We start from the raw sequence: 17,168 nt of genomic DNA on the forward strand, positions 1-17,168 counted from the left end.
GCGTCCATCTTTAGCTTACTCCGGGAGACCCATTTGTCATGCTCCCCCTTACTCTCGCACCGCAAATTGACGCGGTGTTGGAAGGACCGGGGCAGTGGATAGTCCTCCGGCACCTCGACGTATACCCACCGCCCCTTCATGTCCTTACAAGATGTAATTTTGGATACGGTAACGTAGCCCGGCTCCGTCTGCACGCTGTACCACCCCGTGCGACCGGGGGCTGACGGCCTAAGGTGATGAAGCCGGCGGAATAAGTTAACCGTTGGGGCCTCCTTTTTAAAGAGACAGAGCCACACAAAGCCAACTATATTCCTAATGGCCAACGGATGCAGTTGGGCCACGGCGACGTTCATGGCTTTAATTATGGCCATAACGTATTCATTCAGAGGAAACCGGAGCCCATACTCCAGGTGTCTGATGTATACGACGATGCAACCCGGGGGAGGGCAACAGACGGGCTGACCCTCTCTAGGAATAACAATCTTATACTCCCTGCCAAAGGAGAAATGATGTTCGAAAAATTCAGAACCAGAACAACTGGCGAACTTGTTGGTCCAAACACGATCAGGGCCGATCTTACAGGCGTCGCCGTGATCCAAGATATACGGCCTCTCCTCATCAGGATGAGTCCTTTCCTCATCATCACCATCATCATCATCCGAGAAATCTCCCAAATACTGATCGTCAACCTCGGGAGAAGGAGACCTAGGGCCCCCGGACCTTATCGGGATGGCGGCCAGTGCCTCCTCTTCATCAAGGCGCGACGGGGAACCCCCCGTCGCAGGATTACTAGGTCCGGCATCAGCAGAAGACATGTTCACAACAAAAACTTAACAATTAAAAGTTGGAAAATTTGTTTGTTTACCTTGGGAAGAGTGTTACGCCGAGTAACGCTTCAAAGACTAGAGAGAAGTTTCGTCAAAGAAAACCAAGCGAGAAGAAGAAATTTTTTTTTTTTTTTTTTTTTAAGAAAATGAATTTGGAAGGCCAAATTCAGGGGCTAACTGCCCTATTTATAGGCAAAGCCCACTCAATCCGACCAATCAGGGCAAAGCCCATGAAACGTCAACCAATCAACACGGAGACACGTGTCAAGCATGCAGCCACGAAATGTCAATCGTCACAACAGTTACCAATCTTCTTTGACACGCTACTTGGCAGAATGCCAATCGACGTATCTTCTTCAACACGCTCCTTGTTATCTACTTGCCAAACGGCCAGCTGATCAACCAAGCTTGGCAGCACCGGCCGGGGGCAATCAAAACATCCGGCACTCTCAACCTTGGACCCGCCGGCCAGCGACACCTTCTTTTTCCACATTTGATGTCCATTACACATCCATGTGGAGGGGGGATATGGTACGGCCGGAACAGAAGCAAGCCGGGGAAGAAGAAGCCGGGGCAGAAATTTTTACTTGCGCAGAATACGCTCAACACTCATCGAAGGTCCATACCACGGCATAGACTACGCTGGGGGCAAATTGATGGGGCATATTCTGCACCCGCTGACCGAGTCAACATATTGAGCAAAGTCAAAGATATCCAAAGCAAAGTTAACACCTTGGACAGCCTAGCCGACGCAGCCTACCGGCCTGTCACTTGGGTCCCGGCTAGGACAACTAGCCAGCCGGGACACATATCCGCGTACTCATATCCAAGACCCCTCGGCATGGAGTCAACAGGGCCCGCCGGCCTGCCATGGGTCCCTCGGCCGAGGGTAGATCAGTCTTTCCACCTGCCAGCCACTTGGCCACTTGGCCACTACGTGACAAAAGGTGAAAGTCTATAAATACTCCTCAACCCTCATTGAGGAAAGGATCCGAAATATAACATAAACACCTCATAATCTGGTAAAATCTTCCTTATCTCTCTACAATATATACTTCGCCAAGTAACACACAACTTATCTCTTTAAGTTCACTGACTTGAGCGTCGGAGTGAGTACGCTCGGCCAAAGCCGAGCCCTCAGTTTGTTCATTGTTTCAGGAGAGGCCGAAAGGAGGATTCAATCAAAGACGTCATTCTACAAGCCACGAGTGGTAACAAATAACTGCTTCGGAATTACACCCGGAACAGTGATAATATATTATACACTGGACTCATTCTATTCCACTTTATTCCAAAACAATCAACCAAACTTATAAGTTAAAAATTGACTATAGTTAGATATTTGACTTGCGTTGTGCTATGAGTAAGAGGTCTGTACCTTTAAGATTAACTTAAAAGTTAAGCTCCTATAATCAATAATCTCCCTCTCTCTCTAAGAAAAACCCTCTCTAAAAACCTAGCCTCCATTATTATTCGGGGGCTTCCATCGATCATCCATCGATGGTAAGCCCCACAAAAGCTTTCTTAAACAACTAATATTATGCAGATCTATCTTATTTTCAATAATAGTCTCCCTTTTGGTGAGATCTGTTGTTCCGTCCCTTCTTTCGGGGTTTTTCCATTTTTTCGTGGTATTGTTATCAATATAATAAATTTTAATCGACGGGGAGATTATCAGATTTGTTTCGTGGATGAATACATCAAGACGGCTACACTGTTTCCCTCCATCAAGAAGGATGCAAAGACATCGATTATTCATAGATTCAAGAAATTTATGATTTTGGAGCGGCAGCGCCATTACCAGTATTTAGATAGTTATTTTGAATGTATTTTTTACGTTAGCAATCTTAATTTTCCTTTGTCTATTTGTTATCTTCATTGTAACCTACGCTTAGTTGATTATTAATGAGATGACAATTTCAAAAAAAAAAAGTTAAGCTCCTATAAATTTAGTGCAACTCCTATAAATATAATTCGGAAAAGTTAAGCTCAAATCATATCCATTTTTCTATAAGTTAAGTTCCTACCAGTTCAGTTCAGAAAAGTTAAAACACCTATGAGTTCGGTTAAGCTTCTATATATTCAGTTCAGCAAAATTTATTACATCATAATAATCATAAGATATTACAAATTGGCACGGGCATTGCCCGGGCATTAAATCTAGTATATTTATAAAAGAGGCTTTTTTCGAGCAATTCTAGAGCGTCCACATCATCAAAAATCAATTTAGGAAAGCATCATAAATAATAATCTTTGATGTAAAAAATAAAGTGGAGAATCTTTTAATAATTATAAAATATATATTTCCTAAATTATATTCAAGTGGTTTTTCCAATTTTTATATAAAAACTTTTCCATTTCATTTGACAAAAAAATATTGTTGAAAAAATTATGAAAATAATATAATTAGATTCGTGATTAAAAATGCTATCATTAGAGTATAAATTTTATATCATTTGCACATACTAAAGATAATGTACCTCTTAGTTCTTAATACATTATATGTCCCACATTGAAAAATAATGTAGGTGTGGAGAATATACTACGTATAAATAATATAATTGTCCCACATCGAAAGATTAACAAACTGGGTTAATCCTATGATTATAAATCGGAGGCATCCTTGAAACTTAGGTATTGACCCAAATCTTTTGAGTCTCTTAAAAGTTTGTATCATATCTCCACAATATGATATAAAAAATAAAATGGATATTTTTTAATTATTATAATATATATTTCCTATATTATATATCCAAGTCATGTTTATAATTTTAATATAAAAACATTATACATTTCATTTGATAAAAAACTATCGTAAAAAAATTAGATAATTAGATTTGGGATAAAAAAATGAAATTATTAGAGTATTAATTTCATACCATTTGCAGAAAAAAAAAAAGAAAAAAAAAGTACGATTATTAATAGACAATATAGGATGTCGAACTAGGTAAGAAAAAAAAAGACGTGCGTCTTAGTATGTTATATGTCACGCATTGAAATCTAATGTAAGTGTGAAGAACATACTACATATAAATAGTAGAATCGTCCCACATCGGAAAATTACCATAAGGTGGGGGTCATCCAATTATAAATAATAGAATTATCCTACATCGAAAGATTAACATAAGGTGTGATGATCCTATGATTATATATATGAGCCATCCTTTGAACATAAATATCAACCCAAAATCTTTTGAGTCTCTTAAGTATTAGCTTAAAGAGCTCTTATATGTTACAGTTGTCTGATACGTTACATTTGTTGCGCTCTAGCAGTTAAATTGATACAAGTGACCTTGATTTTCTTGATTCAATTATCTAATTATATTATACTTTAATCTAACAATCGAACACCGATAAGACTAACTAATAAATGTAACAGTAAGTATGCATGATCTCCATAATTAATAAGTCTTAAAAGCGATTAATATTGATTAATTCAATTTAATGAGAATGAGAATATAAAAATGAGTTAGGTATGATTTCATTACAATGGGACCAATTCACTGAATATTAGTCAAATAATTAAGCGGACAACAGTTGAAAAAATCCAAGTATAGCAAAGAGCTCAAAGTTCAGCTACCATATTAGCTCTAGGAGGTGCCAACACACTCATAATAAAATGCTACAAAAACATATTCCTAAAAAATCCATAGGCCATAACAGCATATGTAGTCTTAATACCATATTTATTTGTATTTTATTATACACGAATTTTTATTTAAGACGGAATTATCCGCCTTCAACCTTTTTTGGTTTAAATATGTACTTAAATTAAAAGACTTACAAAAAGAGTTTAACATCAGTGAAGGGGGAAAAATCCAAAGAACAAAACGTTATTAAATCGAGTTGGATGTCGAACTAGGTGCGAAAAAGATGATGTAATTCTAAGTATATTATATGTCATACATTGTAAAATAATAAGATGTGGTGAACATACTACGTATAAATAGTAGAATTGTCCCACATCGAAAAATTACCATAATGTGTGGTCATCCTATTATAAATAGTAGAATTGTCCCACATCGAAAGATTAACATAAGGTGTGCTTATCCTATTATTATAAATAGTAGAATTGTCTCACATCGAAAGATTAACATAATGTGAGGTGATCTTATGATTATAAATATGAGTCATCCTTGGAACTTAAATATCAACCCAAAATCTTTTGAGTCTCTAAGATATTGTCTTAGATAGCTCTTATAAGAGTTTGTATTATTACCTCCACAATACAACAACAACATCAGAGCCTTAATCCCAAAATGATTTGGGGTCGGCTGACATGAATCATCATTTCGAACCGTCCATGGGTGAACGCACGCCTCAAAATGCGAATAAAAAAGGGAAGATGAAAAACAAAAAGGGAGAACGAAAATGTAATGGAAAGTCAAGGTGAACTTAGAGGTTTTAAAATCGAATTCCGTCTTTCTTTTATAAAAACTTAAAATTTAAATCGAGAGAAAAGATTAAAGCGATTTTTAAAAACCGAAATAGAGTTAAGGATCCGGAATGAACCAGGTAAAAACTATAAGAAAGTGGTTGTTGAGAAAGTGTGTAATAAAGGAGAGAAAAATAAATAAATTAATTTCTTTAAATTAAATGAATAAAAAAAACACTAAATCAGTCAAAAACATCAAATACTAAAAATCCACATGTATCCTTTCCCTCCATTGTGCCCTCTCCGTCACCATACTCTCCTCAAGCCCCAAAACTCTCATATCGTGCTCTATCACTCTCAACCATGTCTGTCTCGGTCTTCCTCTGCCTCTAAGGACCTTTTCTGTTCTCCAAGTCTCCAGCCTCCTAACTGATGCGTCCATAGGTCTCCTTCTCACATGGCCAAACCATCTTAATCGGTTTTCCATCATCTTGTCCTCTATTGGCGCCACTTTTACCTTTTCCCAAATCACCTCATTCCTTAACCGATCTTTCCTTGTATGTACGCACATCCACCTCAACATGCGCATCTCCGCCACACTCATCTTCTGAATGTGACAATGTTTCACGGCCCAACACTCGGAGCCGTAAAGTAGGGCAGGCCTAATTGTCGTGCGATAAAATTTTCCCTTTAATCTTTGGGGCATATCTTTATCGCATAGAAACCCTGAAGCACTCTTCCATTTCAACCATCCCGCTTTAATTCTGTGGGCCACATCTCCGTCTAACTCCCCATCTTTTTGAATAATAGATCCTAGATATCTGAAGAAATCCGAACCCTCAACAACATTCCCATCGAAAAAAATACTCCCCGTCTCTGTCGATCTCAACCCCGCCACCTTAGTGAACTGACAATTATATAATTATACTTTTGATTTTGGTGGTTTCACAATTATATAATTATATACTGTTATATCATCTCATTTTCTACTCAAATTTAGTAGTTTAGCAATAAGTTATTTATTTTTTAATTTTTAAGCTGATTTTTTAAATAACGAACATACATAAGTAGTATTCTTATTATATAAGAGACTTTAAAAGTAACGTGTTACATAATGTCAAATTTTCAAGTTTTAACATTTTTTTCTTCCAGATAGTCCAACCCTTAAAAATTACTTAATATTTATAAGAAAAAAAATGTTAATTTATACTTAAGAAAAACTTTGGACTTTAGATAAGATTAGTTTATTAGCAAACAAAATATATACTCCCTCCGTCCCAGTCAACAATTTACATTTGCTTTATTCTCCCTACCAAAATAGAGCAAATATAAACTATTCAGTATTCACTAATTTCACACATGTCTTTGTATTAATCATAAGGGTTATCAAAGCGTTCTCATTGGCTTACACTTATGATGATTAATACTTAATAAATTTTGCTAGAATTCGAGATAACAAAGCTTTAGAGGCTACTTAATGCTTAGAATCAAGTACGTATCAAGAGAACATAAATGATTAGGATATTTCATTTTTTTTAGAATTATGTGACACCCGTATTTGAACTTCGAAACACCTATTCGATAATCTTCTATAACTTAGTTTTAAAATAATCAAGGTTATTAACCCGTACGAAGTACGGGCTTTCAAACTAGTAATATATATAGACAACCAATGATAAATCCAATTGCTTCCAAACAAGCACATAACCAAAAAGCCAATATCAACCATGGCATTTGCACTATAAATAAGACCAAAGTAGAATACATCAACGGAGATATAAACAACTAATTCATACACTCACACACCGACACCCATAAACATATAAACGACCCTAACGTACCTTGTAATGTGTCCTATTTATACCAAAGCCCAAAAACAAACATGGTCGAAGTGTAACACGTCTTCCTCTCAATAACCTATCTTGGAGCAAAAAATAAGGCTAGCCAAGGCCTAGACCCCTAACCTCCGTATTATATATTAACCACTCAACCAATAAAGCTAGGGAGGTCGTCCTTTGTCCCAGTCATTTGTTTACTTTTGATTAAAATACTCCTCTTAACGAATAAAAAAAGTAAATAAATAATTGGGACGGAGGGAATATACTGAAATACATTATGAACTTTAGAAGTCACCAGAGGTCGGACTTCCACCTATATGATCATCTCGCGCACAGCGTCCAGTTAGATGGTACTCTGTCGGAAACCAAAGCCGGCATGTTTCTGACATTAACGTCTGTGGGTAACATTCGGTATTCAATATTAAGGTCCCTGAAGATCCTGATCATCTCTTCAACAAGATGGCTTCTCCTAGCCCACCTTTCTCCCATATTTTGATAGTTCATTGTATGATACACCCATACCGTTATCTTTATTCTGTTCATGTCTTCTACGTCTTTCATTATTACCTTCGGCCCTGGGTACCACTGCTCTTTCCTATGTTCTATGTACCTGCCACATTGCACAACCTAAGATCAGCATTGTGAAATAGGTGATTTTGTTAATTCGATGTTTTGAATAACAAACAAGCGACTGCTGACGGATAGGTAACATTACATGAACCATATACTGAACATTGTCGTTCTAGAGAAATGATGCTACGTAACATCCTTACCTTGTTATTCTCTCTTTCATCAGAGATATCTTTTCCACCGGAGTTGAAATGTGGACAGACAAATCAATGGTTTCACGCATATCAGGACTACGGTAGTAGTTGCTGATTGGTTTGGTTGCTAGCACACTGTTCGGATAAATGACTTTGTGGTTGTCGAATTTGAGAAAGACAGTCGTCAATATGTTCATCTCCTCTACGACCATCTATAACCAAAACTTGTGTAAGCGTAAAATTACTAGAATCCGGAAAAATGTAAATAGAAAGAGTGAAAAATTTACCTGAACTCCTTCGATTTCACAACGGTCACCAACATCAAACGGATGCATAAAGAACAGAAAGACGATTGCTTCAAATGTGGTTTTGCAAGTGTTACCGAACATAAAGGCCAACACAAGAATTTGGGAGCTCACGAAGACGAAGAAATGAGTAACTGGGACACCCAAAATGAGAAGCCATATGATTATCACAGCAATATACCAACAAGAATATTCACCAAATGATGAAGCTTGTTTACGGCTGTCTTTGTATCATTGAGAGAAAGCGCAAGAGCTCTCCTTTCTGTGAACACATTAACCTGACAGAAAGATGTGTTATGACAGCTTGAACTACATTGATAGCTAATTAAACAAGAGATCGCGCAATATGATCACTTACCACCCAGTTCTTAAGTGCCCGTTTGCTAATGCCTTTACCGTCACCAGCTCCTTCAAAGAGAAGCATTGTTCTGCTTGCCTTCTCTTCTCTTAAGAAACGCATCAAATCCTCCTTATAGATATGCCTAGACCAAACAACACGAAAAAGACGACATTAATTCCAGATTGTAGAGTATTTTACTGTCGGCATACCTGCGTGCAGCTCGTGTTAAGTCTAACAACATATATATTTGTCCATTTTCTTAAATATCCATGATTGTGATTTATGAAAACTTCGACAATCTCAAATTTATTGTTAAGATGTCAAGACTTGCTTAGGGAGACTCATTGGGTAACCAAGCTGGGGCACACATATAGAGAAGCTAACATGGCAGCGGATTTAATGGCCAACAGAGGAGTGAATTCTAGCACCACTCCAACACACTTAGACGTACCTTTTAATGATTTACGTACTGTACTTCGGGAGAATATATTTTGGGTAGCTATTCCCCGTGTAATAGCAATTAATTAATTTTCGGGGCTTAGCCCCTCTTTAGCACCCAAAAAAAAGGGAATAACAAAAAGAGATTACCTAGAGCCTGGCTTTGCGACATTAGTGAAAATCTTCTTGGCAGCCGCTTTCGCTTCCTTCTCACTACGAATTTGCATTGCAGTATCATCCTCCATTCTCGGATCAAGATGATCGTCGAGAGTAGACAAAACACCTTTTCTCACAGATCTCATTAACTTCTTCATATTCCAAGCAGATACATTTTTCTGATTTAGCCTATGAAGATGATCAATACTAATACTAGAATCATCTCCCTGTTGATCATGTCTCTTACTAGACATCGGACTTTTCCCAATTCGAGGGCTCTTCCCGCTCAATGGACTCTTGGGTAAGCAATTTTCCCGAATATCAGCAGGGATATGAACCCCAGCATTTTGAAGCTTGGTAACCTCGCTCATAACCCTCGCCTCCTCCTCTTGAATCTGCTGAAGTTCAAGGTAAGGCGGTCTAGACAACGTCTCAATAACGTATTGATTAAACAACGCGTCCTGAATCCTATCAAAGAACGCGGACACATGGAAATTCAAAGCGAGCACCTTAAGCAACAATGTCTTAACCAACCACAACAATGTCGCGACCATAAAACAGATCAAAATCTTCGTCACATAAGGTAAGACTTGACTTTTCGTCTCCTTCTCGATATTTTTATCTAAGATCAAAATCCAAGCTAATAAAGCCCACCCTAACCACAGAAACTTCTGCACGGAACTCCTCAATCCGTAAACAAAATATAAAACCCGCTTTCTGAGCAAGAAGTTCCTTTCAATGAAAAACACCACAATCCTAATCAACCAACCCGAAACCAACCCGCCACAAATCAATACCAAACCCATGACTTCCCATTTCCATAATTGCATACCCCACATAGTTTTACCCCGCCATTTACGAATTACCAAACTACATACCAAAGCGGCGACAATCAAAATTAAAAAAACCCATTGAACGACAAAAAATATCGAAATTTTACCCTTTTTATAGTCCTCAGGTAAATCATCATCAAAGGGATCATCTTCTTCAATCTCCATACTCTTCCCTAACATCCCAGACCGGTTCTCAACCCGGCCAGACCGCTTATCCACAACTGGAGGCGGGTCCATGAGCCGGGACTTGCTCTTCATCTTCATCAAACCCGGTTTAGTACTCTTCTGCTGAAACGACGCGTTTGAAGTACACTGCACTACATGATCCCCTTCTTTACCGAAATGCTGCCCATCTTCACTGACACTACGTCTTCGAACCAACTCACCATCTCGCTCGTAAACCGGAGTTAAACTCGGGTTCCCCTTCCCCCTATGCCTCTGGAAATCAAACTCATCCGAAACATCATCGTCTTCATCATCACCACCATCACTACTACCACTATTACTACCCTTTTTCACACCTTTTCGCGGCATAGGGGCAGAGTTGTCAAAATCATAACTCGCTTCCCGCCATATTCTCTGACTCTCCAATGGAGACTTAGCAAAAGAAATATCTTCGCCGGGATCAATCTTAACAGAGAAACCCGACGTAGGATCCCCAGGTGGTGCCGGTGACTTCGACATGGGTTTTTACTTGTTCTCTACTTTTTTAAAAGGTCAGGCTACTGGCCAGTATTACTATACCTCCGTCTTAACCACTTAGATTTTATTCTCGAGTAGTGAATTGGAATTTAGTTGCCTAGAGATAACCAATTGCACCCGTTAAATACTTGTTCTATTAACTAATCAACTAATTAATTAATACTCGTACGGCCACGGATTAATTAGTAATTAAGGTGATGATGAGATGTCAGAGATGAATTAACATAAGTTGAGTTGAAAATTAATAAGAAAGATGGAGAGATTAGATTGGTGGATTAATTAAAATAATGATAAAGAAGTGAGTAAAATGGTGAAAAATAATTTAAATAGTTGTGAGGTGGAAGTACGATAGAGACAGAGTGAGGATTTGGCGTGGGAGGCGGAGAAAAGAAATAGGGACGGTTTTTAAATATTCGTTTTTTATTTTCTGTTATGATGTACACGTGGGATGTGGATTAACGACTTTTTGGGCTTGTTGTTCACTCAAATAGTTGATATAAGCCCAGTGAAGACAAGTCTCTTAGATTTGGCCCAGCTCACACAAGTAGCGATAATTGTAAGTAGGGCTGGTTAAAGCTCAAACGGGTGGGCGGGCTTGGCCTGATCCGGGCAAGGAGGGGCGGAAAAGGTTAGTCCGGGCACAACTCGGGTGAGGGAACGGGTGGGGACGAGTTTGGCGGAGGCGGGCCCGAAACCGTCCCGAGGCAGGGTCAAGGGACGGGCCTAAGGTGGGTCAGCATTACGGCGGGCTAAGGACAGCTGCGCCGAATAGATAATGCTGGACTCGGGCACAGCCATAGGTAAAGGAGGGGTCGAGTCAGGCCTATGGTGGGTCAACCCTTACTGTTGACCATCTCTACTTGTATAGGAAGAGATTTCAACACTTTATGAGTTGTCGCTTACGTACTCATGTGTATTATATATCACCCCCCCTTATTTGGGGATATTTCGCACTAGATGGTTGAAGTTACTCCGCTACATATTTAGTTAGCCCCCGAAGCATTCTATCGATGCAATTCCATATACCACAATGATACTTGGGATTGTCTGAAAAACCATCTTAACTCCCAAAGCGAATCATTGACTTTGATACCACTTGTTTAACCCTGGCAAGTCGGTAACATACCTATATTGAATCAAGAATAGTAGACTAGTCACAAGTGAAGCAAAATTTCACTCTAAACCTTATTGGTCATAAGATTAGCCGTTATACAATCGAATTTCAGTATCACTCTCTCGCATTCAAAATGTAAGGACTAAATAAACAAACGACCCCAGATCAAACATGTAAGATGATGGTACCTAGACTTGTTACTATCTGATTTTGTCCTAACATCGTCCACCGAAAAAATGTCCTTTTACACAGAAAACATCTCAACAATAATGTATACTCAATTCACTTGATTTTGAAAATGAGTAAAAAGAAAAGAAGAGAAAAGACAAAACATTAAATTAGCTTTCATTTCCACGAGGGAAGAAACAGGAAGAACCCAACAACATAAATGCTATAGCATACGAAGATAAGTAATGCAGCTAGAGGTAAAAGTAACAGTACGTAGGATGGTAGTAATAACAATACTACAGAAGGTAACGAAAGGGGGGCAAAGAGACGTTACATTGTTGTAACTTGGGCTTTAAATAACCCAAACCAGCAACCAACGGCCACTCTTCTTTCCTTTTTCTCTCTCACCAGATTCCCTTGTTACTGTTTCTGCTATTAAGTACCACCCATATTTGTGTAGGACAATAGTAATGGAAAACACTCGGGACATATATTAACTAGCTTAGTTGATAAAGTCGTGAGATGTGATGGTGGTTATTAATAAGAATAATTATAATAGTTGGGCATTAATCATCACCTTAAGTTTTTGGTTGGGATGGTTCATCTATCATGGTATCAGAGACAACGTTTAGGTCTTGGTTATGACACTGAATTAACTTAAAATCATCTAAATAAAATACCGATATGGTATTTGTTTAATGATTTATTTTAATAATACGAATTAAGTAATTTGAACTCGTGACCTACCCAGAAAAATTGAAATGTGGATATGAGATCCTTAAATAACAACATATTCCAAATAGTACTACTAGATTTTGGGTGTTATATCTCAGTCATCAGGAAGTCTTGTTGAAGACGGGTTGGAACAAGTGACGGGTAATGTCACTCACAAAATGAATAGGGGGGGACAAAGTGGGGGCACCCCATGTGCTTCCCTCTCTCCTCTATTTGGGTTGTGAGAGAAAATGGTATCTGTCACTCTAAAGTGATGGATACGTGCCGTTACAAATAAGATTTTGTGTATGTGGTTATGTAGAGACTCCACATTGATATTAGAGTCTCAAATGTTGTTGAAGCTGTTACATTAAAAGTTTTAATAAATCAAACAGAAAATTATCAATTCAAATGTGAACAAGCTTATAAAATAATGGATACAAAGTTGAGCCAATAGTAGTAAATTGACTCCAACAAAATCCAAATCAACAAATGTTTAAGCCTTTAGATAAGTCAAACCTAAACCCAACTCTATTTTTTTTGGTGCAAGGGGGGGAGCCACAAGGGCGGATTTATTGCTGACGAGATTTAAACCCGTAATGAGTATCACTTCACCGATTTCTCAGCGACTTATTAGCATTTATCTTTGTTAACATCTGCACCTCACCCGACTAGATCAAAGGAAGGCAATTCTAACTCGAGAAATCCCAAACCTAATTATACAAATCCCGTCTTAACCCGACCCATAACTTGGTGACCAAATTGAAAGCTCTAGTTGGTTTGTTACACGAGATGAGTAGCACCATTAGTTGTAGAACATTAAATACTTAGGAAGGAGGGGGGGTCAGGTGACATAAATGCAATGGTCCTTTCTTTGGGTTTCGGTAGAAGACGTTGTTTAATGCACTCTTCTTTTCTCTCCCATTTTTCCTCCTTAAATTTGATCGAGACATTCCCTTTTCTTCACACTTTTTTATTATTCATTATTACTTTTCCTTCCTTAATTCTCTCTAACTTCTTAATTCTTCTCTCTAAATTGTTTACGTTCAAATTATCAAGTTCTTTGTGTTTTTGAATAATTGGAAGTGTCATTGTGATGTTGGCCCGGTTCACTCAAGAGATCGATTTATTTACGAGCCATTTTAATAAAATGGTCTTGTTATCGGTTTCTTTTGATTGAGCCGTGCCAATATCTTAGTGATTCTTTCATGTATGCATGGGGTTTTGGCTACCACAACATGGCCTCGTTAAGGTTTGTGCCTTTATTATTTCTCGTCTCAACACCTTTACGTCTCAAATATTTATTTATCTTTAATTAAATTATCTTATGATGAATATAGTAAAATTTAAACAAATAATTGGGATGGATAGAGAATCATCTCATAAAGTTTATGAGTTATACTTCATTTGATGTCGACTTATTTTTTTAATCTGTCGCGACACCTATGTTTGATTTATTTTCTTTAGGTATGTTTGATCTTTCATTATTTTGACGTGTGAGGGCAATGAATTAGTTTAATTTGTAAGTATGTAGATGATACTTTAATTCAATTTTAATACGAAAGTATTCTTAGGAAAAAGAAACACGAGATATCTAAGAAAGCTAATGAAATTCCTTATAAGTTGATCTAAGTGCTCGAATATGTACTTGGTACTTACCGACATTGTGTTGTTAATTTTCGTAAATGCTAAAATGAGTTTTTACATAATTTTTATCCCCCGATTCAATGACTTATATACCTTTTTCTAAAATATCCCTCATATTTTGCAAAATACTATAAACATTTCATTGGAATTGATGGATGGAATTGGACTACACTCGTTGAAAAATTTTAGACTCTCTTTTTCAACACAAGGCTCCAAAATACTAATTGTGAAAATGGAAAGGATTCGAAACTAATTATCAAAAAAGGATTCACATAGGCTCGTGTTTTTTGGTTTACTATCGGTCATTTTCGATAATAAATTTTTTACTCTAACCATAATTTGTTAATTATGAAAAATTATTATTGACAATTAATTAAAAAAAGGAATCTCAAGTGTGAAATTGATTTTGTACCTTCAAATTCCCAAAATTGACAAAACAAGCTAATAGTTTAGAAACTGTTGGTTGTCTCCATATAATGGTATAGTATTGTTTTGACTTTTGCCATAAAATAAGTCGGTTTGCTTTGTTCTTTTCTGTGTTTGTTGGTCAATTACTAGTAAAAACAGAGCGTTACGTCAGTCTTGAAACTGCAGGTTACGAAAACGTCTACAAAAGAGTAAATTGGAAACATTAAATTTCTTTTTAAATGCTTTGATAATATTTAAAGGACAAAATTAATACTCTTCTACAATGGGAATGCACAAAGTTTGTTCCATTTAGTTCTTGATTTTTTTTTAAGTTCTAAACTATTTTTCCACAAAAGTTATCAAATGGCACAAAGTGAGGAAACAAAAAAAGTTATCATTTTATTATGGTAAATAATGACCATTTTTTTATTACGATAAAATGACCAGTTTTACATAAAATGGTCACTTTTTATGAAATTACACGGTACAAAAATTACAAATCGAATGATGTTAACTATAGGGATTTAGTATTTACTCAAGAGGTGGGGATCCAAATGAGGGGAATCCGTTCGACAACAATATATACAATCGGTTAGTGTATTGTAAGGCGGTTTTATATAAAAATAGGGTAAAATGAACTAAATAATGATATTTTAGTGGGTCAAAATAATTATTTAAAGATTTCATTTTACAATAAACTTGTATAAAACCGTCTTACACAAATATTTGTGTTATTCAACTCGGTCAAAGCTTGTGTTTGAGTTGGAAAAAATCAAAATCAAGTTAAGTCGAAGCTACAATGGGAATCCTCTCCACACTCCGGCAAGCAAGCTCCGCTTTATTGAATTTGAGATGAACCTGTGCTCGACGAGGCTCAAATTGAAACTCAATTAAACTATTTTCTAATTTATGTTTTTGGTACAATTTTTGCATTTTATACTCGTATCTATTACAAGTATCTTATAACTGAAATTATTTGATATAAATTTTTTACTTCAGCTGTGTATATTTATCATATCTATTTTTAAGCTGTGTAATGCTTATTATATAACTGGAGGTATAGTAGGATTTACCATCTCTCCAAACGATTACTGAACAAGATGGAAATTCACAAAATATTTGTGTACTAGGGCAAATTATATCCTACTCCCATGGGTAGGGAGTAAGATACACCCATGGTAGTTATGGGCAAAAAAAAATTAAAAAAAAAATAAAAGAAAACAAATAAACTACCCACTACATCTCTCACAATACCTTTTTTTTTCTAAAATACTCATTTGTCAAATTTAAAATCTTATTGAATTTATTAAATTCGTAGTTTTCTTTCATCTGTTTGAATTCGAGTTTTATCAAATTTACAGTTCATAATCATCAAATTAGACCGATATTCACTAAACTCGAATATTCACTAAACTCGAAGTGAATATAACAGTGTCATAAAATAAATATCACATTACATAACACACGTTCATCAAATTACACTATCATATTCATTTAACTCAACGTGAATATAATAGTGACTTATGATGAATATCAAACTTGATAAGACATATTCATCAAATTAAACTATCATATTCACTAAATTCTGAGTGAAATATGATAGTGTCATATGATGAATATCACACCCAAAACCACAAATTGAATCATAAATAATGAGAGATAAAACATAAAAATTCAATTTAATTTACGGTATTATACAATTTTTAGGGTTTAATGTAATTTCAACACAAACCCGATAAATTAGAATTTAATTAATCAAAACACGAAGTAATTTTAACACATACCTGATAAGTTAGAATTTAATTAATCAAAACTCGAATCAAGATTACAAAAACCACTACGTTGGATGGACAATTAAATTTTATGCATGATTTTTTTGATAGAAACGGAAGACGTAGTTTGAAACAGGAGAAAAAAAGAGTTTATGGAAAGTAATAACTGTTTAAGTAGTGGAAATTTTTGTTATTTTTTATTCTTATTATTATTTTTTTAAAAGTAGGAGTAGGAAGTATCATAGACCTGGTGGTATAAGAATTGGTGTACTAGAGATTACTAAATAGCAAAAGGTTCATCGATGACAAATTGACTGACAATACAGTGGTATACCTATTCCACATGCTTTCCATATGAAGTTTTAGTCCCACCTCTTCTACATTTACATTATTTTATTTTTTTTGGGAAAACTGGGATTGCAAGAGTTTTGTTGGGCAATTTATAAACTATAATCATCAAGTTGTAAATAAAAACTCCGTATTAGATAATTTTAGAAAATAAGAGGGGTGATTAAAATTAGAATTTTAAAAATAAATTTTAAAAGAATGAAATTTGATCGTTTAGATAATTAAAAACAGTCCATCTCTTAAAGACGGATACTATCCGCCATAAGCTGAATACGAATACTGTCTCTTCTCACAAAATGCAAATGGATAGTGCAAGTAGGGGGAAATGGATACTCTCACTTGCATTTTGTGAGAGGGCCACTATCCGTCTTCAGTTTGTGACGGATAGTGGTTGTCTTCAATGAGACGAACTAAATTAA

General features: G+C 36.3%; 1 pseudogene; it reads right to left on the bottom strand.

The window, feature by feature from the left end:
• Positions 1-6,968: 6,968 nt before the first annotated feature.
• Positions 6,969-10,937, bottom strand: LOC141658649 (mechanosensitive ion channel protein 8-like; annotated as a pseudogene).
• Positions 10,938-17,168: the final 6,231 nt, after the last annotated feature.

The sequence above is a fragment of the Silene latifolia genome, chromosome 6, assembly GCF_048544455.1.
Source record: "Silene latifolia isolate original U9 population chromosome 6, ASM4854445v1, whole genome shotgun sequence".
Lineage (NCBI taxonomy): Eukaryota > Viridiplantae > Streptophyta > Magnoliopsida > Caryophyllales > Caryophyllaceae > Silene > Silene latifolia.